The sequence below is a fragment of the Microcebus murinus genome, chromosome 3 (assembly GCF_040939455.1).
Source record: "Microcebus murinus isolate Inina chromosome 3, M.murinus_Inina_mat1.0, whole genome shotgun sequence".
Taxonomy (NCBI): domain Eukaryota; kingdom Metazoa; phylum Chordata; class Mammalia; order Primates; family Cheirogaleidae; genus Microcebus; species Microcebus murinus.
This window is the reverse complement of record NC_134106.1, coordinates 9,158,687-9,169,315: the sequence shown is the minus strand read 5'-3', so window position 1 is coordinate 9,169,315 and position 10,629 is coordinate 9,158,687. Positions and strand designations below refer to the sequence as shown.

The window sequence follows — 10,629 nt, the reverse complement described above, 5'->3', positions numbered from 1 at the left end:
AGCCAACAACCATCTGAGCGTGGAAGCAGCTCCTTCCCCAGCCGAGCCTCAGTTGCATACTCAGCCCTGGCTGACCCTGGTTTGCAGCCTGACAAAGGGTGCAGTGAACCCCAGGCCAGACTCCTGACCCTCAGAAACTATGATAATAAATGTGTGCGTGGCTTTCAGCGTCTCAGTTTGTAGTAGTAGTGTTGTGTAGCAGTGGATAACCAATAAAGCAGTTCCTCCCCAAACCTGGCCCCCTCACCTTGTGCCACCCTGTCCTGGCACTCAAATGGTGAGTCTGAAAAATACTATTAAAATCATTCAGGTCCTGTCTCTCTCTTTAAACATACCTATGGCAGATCTTTAACTCTAAGCTTCAGAAGAATTTAAAAAGTAGGAGCAGAGGGGTTGAGTGAGGGTTAAAAAAAAAAAAAACACTCAGCTTAATTTATACAATGAACTACGCTTGGTGGCCCAGGTCTTCCCCTGAGTTACACCTAGTGACAAGCAGCGGTGTCTGCTCCCTAGGCTGTGAATAGCTACTGAGGTACGTCTGCTCTCTGTGCCTGTGTCCCAGCTCATCTGCACTAGGGACCTCTGTCACTAGCATTTTAACTCTGGCTAATTCTTAGCCTCACTGATGGCCCAGTTCCCTTCTAGGGGCTCCCATGCGAACCGCTTCAGTTGCGCTGTTGTATTTCCACTGCTATTCTGCAAGCGCACAAAAATTGTTTAAGGGAGCTGGACTTTCTCATGTATTCTCCTCCAAATTCCCTCTGCCTGCTTTCCGTGGGGGGAGGCACGTTGCCACCCTCCTTGCACACTTCGTGAAGGCATAGTCTGGGTTCTATCTGAATGGCTTGTGCTTAGTTCTGCACTTTAATTTTCCCCTCCTACTTCACTTTCAAATGTCTTCTGAACTATAAGGGCCAGAGAGGAATATTCTCTATTTCTAGCAACATCTCCCACCTGGGAGTAAGAAACCATTTCATGCTCACTAGACACCGTTATTGCCTATGCTCTGTATAATCAAGATAGGATGATATTTTCGAAGTTGTTGATTGTTTTCATTTTATAAAACACAGCAGTTTAAATTAGCTATAGTTTATCATGTCTACTTAAGAACAGAGTAAGAGTCAAAGTTTCAAGTAAAGGCTACAGCTACCACACTAGCAGTGGTAAAGTTCATCATAGTTACAATTAATCAAGGACCTTAGGAAGTGCTATACATGTGCTAAGTATTTAACATGTCATACTGTTTTGAATCTTATTAAACTCTGTAAGATGGGTTCTGTACTAATCCCATTTTACAGATAAGGAGGATAGTTGGGCTTTTGTGAGCCTCAACCGACAAAGGTAGAGCTGCTTCAAGTTTGCTTTAAATCTCAAGCTCCTAGCGTGCAGAAAAAAATGACAGGGTCTTGGAAAAGAGGCATCGAACCACAAAAATCTGCATTCTCACAACACCCAGGATTGTTTCTGTTACTCTTTTTTCCAAATGCACCATTTTTTCATCATCCAATGTATCTAACCACACAAAAACCAGCATCAAAATTGAAGATTGTGTTTTTGCTTCAAGATATTTCAAAATTGTAGTAAAAATTGGTTTTGGTAAATCTTTCTAAATTGCCATGCAGAAGTACACAAATGAATGTGATAACCCATTTCCGAAATTATGAACAACTCCTCTCTTGTAACCACTTGCCTCCACTTCCTGCTCCTTTCTTTATTCTTAGCCTTTCTTTGGGAAATTTAGATCAATTTAGACCCTTGAAAGATAAAAATCCATAATAAAATGCTTAACATCTATAAAAGTCTATATAGGAGTTAATAATTCACTAAATTTTAATGATACTGTACAACATCTGGTTTTATGGAAAATTTCAAAATTTTTATTAAGTTCTTGTCTGACAAGATCCATCGCCGCCATTTTCAACTTTTACTGTGAAACAAATAACAGGCATGTCCTCAGCTCACTGTCTCATCCGATGAGAGCCACAGGCTGCCCAAGACCCCTGCTGCAGGCTGCCCTCTGCATTCCTGCCCACAGAGCTGTCGCCGAGCTCTGAGAGGCCAAAGGATTGAGAGGAGGTGACTCCTAACTGCAGAAACCTGCTCTAAGGAAACGTAGTGACATCTCCCATCACCTCTTCAACTTCAAGGATAATAACCATGAACCTTAGGGCCAGTCGCCCTTCCGGGGACTAATGGTTTCTCACAGGACCCCGGAGCCACGCTGCAGAGCACCCAGTGGAGCTCAGCAAGGACGGAAAGGAAACGGAAACTTGGCCAAAGTTTCCAGTCACTGGGTTATATATATTCCTTTATGGGAAACGGCTCTAAACTTGGAAAGTATGCCAAGGTTTGACGCCTGACATCATGTCCTGTTTTCTGCTAGTTTTTGTTGTGCCTCGCTTTAAATTAGTCTGGATTTTGTTTCTCAATGTGCTTTGTCTTTCTTGCCCAACCAGGCCAGCTCGGTAATTAAATGGCTGTGACAACTTGCGGACTTTTAAGCACTTTCACAGGCTGCGTTTTGTGTGATTCTTACAGCAACCGTGCGGAGTGTGCATTTTCTCTGTAGTCAGGTAAGGAGATCATCATTCAAAAAGTTTCAGCAACGGGGTCAAGGTCACTTGTTTAATCGGCAGCAGGTTGGGCTCCAGACTGGGGCTCTGACCCCAAAGCCGACCGTGTGGCCCTGTGCAGTCTTGCTGCTGAGCAGGAGGGGTGCTGAGCCCCCATGCACGCACAGCTCCGTTGTGTGGGTTAGTCTGTTTCCGGCCCTGCTCTCTGTTCCAAGTTCTCCCATCACTTTGCAATGGGCCAGTTTCCAGTTTTCTCCCTTAGACAGCTGAGCCACGTGTCAAAGTTAGCTAATTGTTCGAGTACTTTGACAAAATGCCGTCCCTTAGTCAGCCAGGAGGTGCCGAGGGCCCACCATCTGCAAGCTCCAGAGCGGGCAGAGAGGAGGCTAAAACAAGGGCGATTGTTCTGGACTCGTGGGAGCAACTCCTGCTGGCAGAGCGGGGCTGAGTTCTGAGAGGCAGAGGATTGAGAGGAGGCGAATGACTGGTATTGCCTCTGCCGGTGGAGGGGGTGGTGGAGGAACAGGGGAGATGCAGCAAAAGCAGCATGGATGGAGAAGTCAGTTTAGACCGCCGTGAACAGGAGGTCTTCCCTGGAATGGCCTTGGTCTAGCAGCTCAGCCAACCTCGTGCCCTAGTCCTGCCATAGCCAACTCACTAGCAGTGTCCCATACCTGCCCTGCACTCTCTGTACGCGGTGGTTTGCTACTTTTTCAGCCTAGAATGTCCTTATCCTTACTGAATAACCCTTAAATCTTGGCTGTCATCTCCTCTTGACCACCAAAGACTAGGTTGGATGCTGCCTTCCATATCCCGCTGCCTCCGTGGGCTTGCTTTCTTCTGTCCCAGTCTCTGTGTGGGGTGTCTGTCTTGCCCACTGGTTACCAAGACATATATACTATAACAACAACTTAAGGCTAATAAAAATCAATGCTGCAGTGTACACTGATAAATTCTATTTGTTAATATGGTATTGAGAATATTTAATCTACGTAAGTAGTGAATCAAAATTTTCTTGTTTTGGTGCTGAAATTACATTAGCTCACAAAATAAGTTAGGTAACTTCTCTTTTTCTATTCTCAGAATTTTTTTTATTTAGCGTGGGAATTACCTGTATTCTGAAGGTTTGGTAAAACTCACCTGAAAACCACGTGAGCCTGGCATCACTTGCTAGGGAAAACTTTGATTACCTATTTAATTTATTAACAACTAGGAGTTTACTCAGATGTCTTCTCTTTTTTAAGTAAACGTATGGTTTTTTTTCCTAGAATAATATCTGCTTTATGTAGGTTTTCAAATTTACTGGCATAAAGTTGTTCAGAATAGTCTATGGATTTTGAATCTTTTACTGTTTATGTTTTTATGCCCCCTGTTCTGGTCCTAATATTGTTTATCAAAGAATTTCTCATTTTTTCTTACTGTTGCCAAAAGCATGCATATTTTAGGGTTTTTTACAAAGAACCACTGCCTAGTTGTTGTTTGTTTGTTTGTTTGTTTTGAGACAGAGTCTTGCTTTGTTGCCCAGGCTGGAGTGAGTGCCGTGGCGTCAGCCTAGCTCACAGCAACCTCAAACTCCTGTGCTTAAGCAATCCTACTGCCTCAGCCTCCCAAGTAGCTGGACTACAGGCATGGGCCACCATGCCTGGCTAATTTTTTTCCCATATATATTAGTTGGCCAATTAATTTCTTTCTATTTATAGTACAGACAGGGGTCTCACTCTTGCTCAGGCTGTTTCGAACTCCTGACCTCGAGCAATCCGCCAGCCTCGGCGTGAGCCACCGTGCCCGGCCTAGTTGTGTTGATAAATTATATTTTCTCTATTTTTGAGCAAAGAAAGGCAAATATACCACACCTGATGGAAAAGGCACAGGGACCTAGTAGGACTGACTGTCGCTGTAGAGTGGAGCCCTCCAGCCCATGGAGGGAGATGCTATGAGAAATTGCAATGTAGCGAGATGGGAAATAAGATATTAACACCAAGGTGCACAATGGAAGCTGATGATAATATTTTTAGAATTTTTCAAAGCAAAGTACCCCATTGTACTGTGTTGTACACAACTGCATTGTGATTATAATGGGATAGTTATATCCATTCGTATTTGATGAAATAAAAACAATGAACAAATCTTTTGTTTTCCTTTTTTGAAAACGTCTCAGAAAACCTATCAAAGCTATATATATGCCCCACTGTTATCCTTCAGTCCCCATTCTGGTCAAACATGACTCCAGTTGTCTGTTTTTCAGCCTTTATTGTTTTGTTTCGTTCATCCCCTCAGTGGTATTAATAACGGGCTGTGTATGGTTCCAAATATTTTCCTGTTGTGTTGGTGAGGGTTAGATTGGAATATTGCTTGCCTTTGATGACCCTTTGCTGTTAAAGATGAATATTTCCAGTGGACAAACCCAAGCATAACACAAATAACAACACAATGATATTCAGGGATTCAACGTAGAAAGGAGCCAGATTGGAGGAGTGAGTTCACGGAAAGCTTTTTGTAAAATGCAGAAGATATAGGAAATAGCCTTGACTGTCATTAAGAATATTTATTCAATTTGTTTGTTTTATTCCAGGCATTCTTCTGTGAACTTACTAAACAAGACAGCAATCCTGCCTTGGTGTCCATATGGGACCCAGGAAATCTGTGCACCTGAAGGTTTGCTGTGCCCTTTTGTCATCAATGCTTAGCTACCATACACAGTCTACTCATTTGATAGCTTATAGTGCACTTTCTATCATTTAAAATTATTCATGTCACTGTATGGCAAGAAGGTTTGGGTTTTTTGAATGCCATTTATAGAATCAAAAGGGAATTTGCATATTCTATGCAAATATAACATGTCTACTCCATGTAATAAAATATCTGGGTAATTTGTGAAATATCACTTGACTGAGATGATACCCCTATATAATATCAAAACTTATCTATTCTACAACTAACAGATATAAAAATTTTTAAATGAAATCAACGCCTGGAAAAAAAACATAGATATAAAAGTTATCTTCATTGCAGTGGCCATTTTAGAGCATTGATTTTAAAAATGTAGAAATGTATTATTCTTTTTGTGATTTAAACTTGTTTTTATTCATATGCTCAATTGGTACAGAAAAATTGCTCTTGGGAAAATCATAAAATTATTCATACATTTTTATTCCACTAATTCTAATATAAATAATGATTGAACTTTCTATAGACTAAATGCAAGCGTGAGATGAAAAGTGTGGAAAAAAAAGGATTGAGACAGACTATTTTTCATTAATATTTAAGTAGTTGCAAATTTTGCTGTCTCAAAAAGTTTCTGCTCTCTGCTTCATTAAATAAGTTCTGTCATTGTTCAGTGTAATTATAGCTTTGGGGAAATTTTTCCAATAAAAGCTTAGAAGAAAAAAAGAAGCATAACAATTAATGATAAAAGCTTAGTTAATAGTTCTCAGCTTCCAGACCTTCTCAGAGTTCTTAGCAGTGCAAGTTTCTATGACCTATATGGGCGGGTTAGATGAATGTTCATAATTGATTTAGACAAGAGAGAGGGTGTCAGGAAAGCAAACAGATTTTTCTCCACTAAACAACTTCCCTGTATGTCTGAGCATTTCCTGAATCCTAAGGTTTACTCAGCTGTCTAAGATATATTGTGTATATGGAAAACATCTGCAGATTCTCTGCACTTGCCAATTCCCCAAATGTTTGTTCAAAGTCCCAATATGAGACAATCTAGACACATTTGAGGAACACTCACTTTTGATCCATTTAGACCCAATTTTGTTTAAGCATTTGAATTCCTGACCTGGTTGCTTCCTGTCTGTGTGCTTCCCAACTGTGGATCAATGATTCCAATTCTTTTACACCTTAATGTAATTGCAAAGGTCACTTTGCCCTCTCCACCATTTAGAATGTCTTTCTTCTGTGTTTCCTTATGCATTGACTACTGGGCAGTTGGCCATGACCTAAAGATCTACAAGTTCATTACAAACATCTTCCTACAGCTCATACAAAGAGCCCCATGAGATACTACCAATTATATTAGATTCCCCACTTCAGGAATCAACTCCAATCTATATAATATCATCTGGCATATGGGAAGAATTTAATAAATGTTTGTTACATAAATGTTTCTCACTAGTTTGAGCAAAACAGATGGGTCAGATCATTTATCATTTCTGATTGTAGTGTTGAGAAATAAACCCATATAATTCCTTTGCAGCTCCCATTGAACCACAAGCACACATTTAGCCCCTATTCATTACATGGGCACTTTGCATTCTTGATTAAATTTGCCTTACTTCCCACAACAAAGATCTCAAGTCAATAGCACTGCCACCATTTTAAAGTGAGGATATTAAGACATAGAAAGATTAATTGTTTTTTTTTTCTGCCACTTTGCCACAGCATTAATAAAAAAATAAATGAGAACTTCTGTCCCTATTTCAAAGTACTTTCATCATGAACAAATACATCTCATGAACAGATACACCCCAAACACTGAAACATCTTCTTTCTTGCTATAATAATGTTCTACTAGGAGGAGAGAGAGATCTCTCAATTCAGATTGAAGTCTATTAGCAGAAAGAAATGCTAAAGGCTCTGCCACCTAATGATAAAAAAAAAAAAAAAAAAAACTTTCCACTTTTATTGACTGCTGAGCTTCTAGAAACATTCTACCACTAGTTTCTTTTTTGGTTAAAACATTGACAGCTCCTATTATAGGTCAAAATTGGAATCTGTCAGTAGTAGTAAATTAGGTGGTAAGTACGTCAGCACCCAGAGTAGATATACAAGCACAGCTAGAGGACTGGGTTAGCCCATTCACCTGCTCAGAGTCAGATGTCAATCAAACCTACATTCTTTGCCTGACACTATGTTACATACCTGTCTATATAACTGGAAAAACCACATACATGCACATACACACAATATTGAGGAACTCATATATAAATCACCAATGATAATCCAGCATGATTATCCTCTAAGCAGATCAAATCCAGCTCTCCACCTGTTCTTATAAATAAAGTTTTATTGGAACACAGCTATTCTCATTCCATTACACCAATTTCCATTGCTTCTTTCACAACACGATAGCAGAATTGAGAAATTGCTACAGAGATCATATGACCTGCAAAGCCTAATGTATTTATTAGATGTCCTTTTATGGAAAATGTTGGCCTGTCCTTGCCCTGGGCCATGCACCTTATATTACAACAACATGAGATTCTCAACACTTTCAGAACTCCCATGTAATTGCAAGCTCAATATAATTCCAAGCCTTTGCAAGCATTACCATTTGAACCACTTAAGATTAGGTTCAGTTGTAATTAACAAATCCCACCGTAACATGTGCTATAAAAAGATTGAAATTTATTTCTTCTTCACATAAAAATCTGAGGTAGGTAGCCCAGGTCATTCTTCCTGCTCCAAAAACTCTTCCACATCCTCAAGCATTTTTTAACTTTTTACTCTATCAACCTGGATGTGGTCCTCAACTTTAGGGTCCAAGATGGTAACTGGGACTCCAGCTCTCACTTCCAATAAAGCAGAGGGGGATGAAGAGGAAAGGGACAAAGGAATTCAAGCTGATACTAAGATGTTTCTTGGAAGTAGTCCCACAATACTTCCATGCTTATCCCACTGGCCAGAACTTAGTCGTGTGGCTGTTATACCCAGCCACACAAGAAGCTGGAAATCGCTACCTCTACCCACACCAAACTCAGGACAGTAGCACAGGAGGTAGCTGTCCACCAGCAGTTCTTGTTCCTGTTCCATTATGCAGAGCTGTTGCTGGAAAGTGGCTGCCCAGCCAGGGACTTGATCTCCCAGCTTCCCTAGTAGCTAAAAGTAATTAATGGATTATGAACAAAGACAAAGTGGCAACTTCTAAGCCAAGGTAAATTTCAAGGTAGATGCACCTTCTTCATGCTCCCCTCCCCTGTCAGCTTTTTGTTGACAACCCAGATAAACTTGGAAGTCAGATGTTGAAGATGGTAGGGTCATAAGGTGAGAAGAACCTGGATCTCTGAATTACTGATTAGAGGAAAGTCTCCTGATAATTAGAAATTCACATTTTAGACTTTAGGTGGATGAGAAATGAACTTCTATTGCGTTTAACCAATTAGATTTTTAGGGTTTATCATATTTCCCACAGTGCATTATAATTATGGACATAATATTATATTCAATACTAATAAGAATGCTATGTCGATTTCTCATTAAATCTCTGTACCCTCAATATTTATTATATTACCTGTTATCATAGTATGTGCTGGGTGAATTATTATTGAGTAATAGATGTATGCATAATACCTTAGGATCATAGGAAATAGGATTGAATTCAGCCTGGAAACATTGTATCTATTTTTCAATCCAGGGCCATAGATGTTATCATATTATATTGTATGTGAAGCCTAAATGTTCCATTGGATAAATTCTCTAGTAATATTGAAGAAAACTTTTTGTTTTGTTCCATGTTGCATAGTTAAATGGTGTTGTCCGTGCTGCCTTGATAGACACCTCATATATTCAAAAGACGAGGCCCTGGACTTCAAGAAAATTTATGAAGAGTAACTTCAAGGAGAAAGATCAACTTACAGGTGATGTGGGGCTCTCATTCAGACCCCAGAATGGGAATTGCATGGAAAACAGAGAGGCTTTCTTCAAGCTGTCATTTAAAAATATCCACACCCTATCCCTGTGACTCCCAGAGCGTTTCCTCCCAACATGGAAACCCAGAGTGTTGATAGTTCTTAGTGACAAGGTGAGTTTCCAAACAGAGCTTTTTATTCATAAATGAAGCCGTTAGATGAAAACCTAGCTTAGCCTGCCACAAGCTCACTTTTCTCTATCCCTTCTCTTTCAGCGAAATTTTCCTGTCCTTGAACTTTACAACCTAAATAGCTCCTAGCATGCTCCTTACAGCACATGCATTATGTTTATGTGCATTTTTAATGATTGTCTCTCCTAGAATTTATGTCTTGAGGGTTGAAACTTCTTTTTGCAATTTCCCCCAAGCTCTTGCACAGGGCCTTGTAGACAGTAGCGAATATGTGACTTATTTTCAATGCAGAATGAACTAGTTGGCCTGGAGTTAAGAGGAACATAGAGGGGAAAATTACATCTAGTAAAGGGACCGAAAGAAAAGCAAACTAAAAGTAAAGTGCTTGAGGAAAAAAAAAAAGGGCGTTTTGGAGTTGTAAAATCTTGAAACAAGTTCTGGGCTGGGAGGCAGGAGGCTTGGACTCTGTCTGGTCCCAGCGTGGCCACCAACCGAGGGACCTTTGGAAAGCCAGCTGACCTCTCTGTGTCTTAGGGTCCTCATCCATGAAAGGCTGGTGCCAGAGGAGATGACCTCCACAGGCCTCTCACGACCCATAACCCTCTTCTCGAGAGGAAAAGGCCATCATTTAAAATAAGAAAGGGTCACTGACCAGTGATGTATCTTCTGTTTTATTTCATTTAATCATTTTCTTTTACTTTAGTAGGAGAGATGAGTGTGACCCTCCGCAGATGAGTTGAGCCATCAATGAGATTTCAAAGATTTCTCACCCCTGGCCTCCTGGGCAAAGTGGGCAGCTCGTATGATTCCCAGCCTGAAAGCTTCAATGGCCATGATGATATGTAGAGATAGAGCCCATCAGGGCTTCCCTGCCATGGGAGGAAGCTGCTTGCCCACCAAGCACAATCAAATCCTTTTTTTTAAACCTTTTTTAAATTTATATTTTAACTAAAATGAGTTGGTTATATAATTGTATATATTTATTGTGTACAACATGATGTTTTGAATTATGTGTGCATTGCAGAATAGCTAAATTAAACTAATTAACATATTCATTACCTCGCATTCTTATTTTGTGTGGTGAGAACATTGGGGATCTACTCTCTTGGCAATTTTCATGAATACAATACATTGTTGTTAACCATAGTCACCATGTTATGTTGTACAATAGATCTTCTGAACTTACTCCTCCTGTCTAACTGAAATTTTCCATCCTTTGACCAATGTATTTTTTTTTTTTTATGTAATGTTCTGTCTGGCAAATGAAACCTCTGGGCAATTCACAATTTGAAC

General features: G+C 40.1%; 1 long non-coding RNA gene across 1 annotated transcript; it reads left to right on the top strand.

Annotated features, from left to right (window-relative positions):
• Window positions 1–2,394: 2,394 nt before the first annotated feature.
• LOC105880210 (uncharacterized) lies at window positions 2,395–10,391 on the top strand. The gene is made up of 4 exons (XR_001158071.2): window positions 2,395–2,573; window positions 5,146–5,228; window positions 9,040–9,154; window positions 10,040–10,391. It is a non-coding gene; the product is annotated as an uncharacterized LOC105880210 (long non-coding RNA).
• The last annotated feature ends 238 nt before the right edge of the window (window positions 10,392–10,629 follow it).